Below are 386 nucleotides of genomic sequence, written 5' to 3' on the forward strand. Positions count from 1 at the left end.
CCTAATTCTGCTTTCTGTCAGACAATTAAATTGAGGAATTTTGTGTACTTTCATAAAGTGTTTAAGTTTTGTGACAACTCCAGGAATAATTGGGGGTGAGGTGGGGGTCTTGATTTCCAGCGGAATGTTCCAGTGAAGTGTGACCCACTCTTCATATAGCAAAGCTCTTAGTTTCTGCCAATCCTGGTAACAATTGTGTCTTTTGTTTGGCAATTTATCCTGCGAGTGTAAAACCACTCATGGCTCTGCCACTCCACGGGCCCATTTTTAACGAGGTTAAAATGAGGACCTTTGTGCCTTCTTCCATCAACACTCCCAACAGCCTTGTTTGTAAACTGGATTCCAGTCAGTATAAACTTTAACTAGAGTACAAATACTACGGGTCC

Source organism: Chiloscyllium plagiosum, unplaced genomic scaffold (genome assembly GCF_037043375.1).
Source record: "Chiloscyllium plagiosum isolate Xiang-an unplaced genomic scaffold, Cpla_swu_hap1 HiC_scaffold_12, whole genome shotgun sequence".
Taxonomy (NCBI): Eukaryota; Metazoa; Chordata; class Chondrichthyes; order Orectolobiformes; family Hemiscylliidae; genus Chiloscyllium; species Chiloscyllium plagiosum.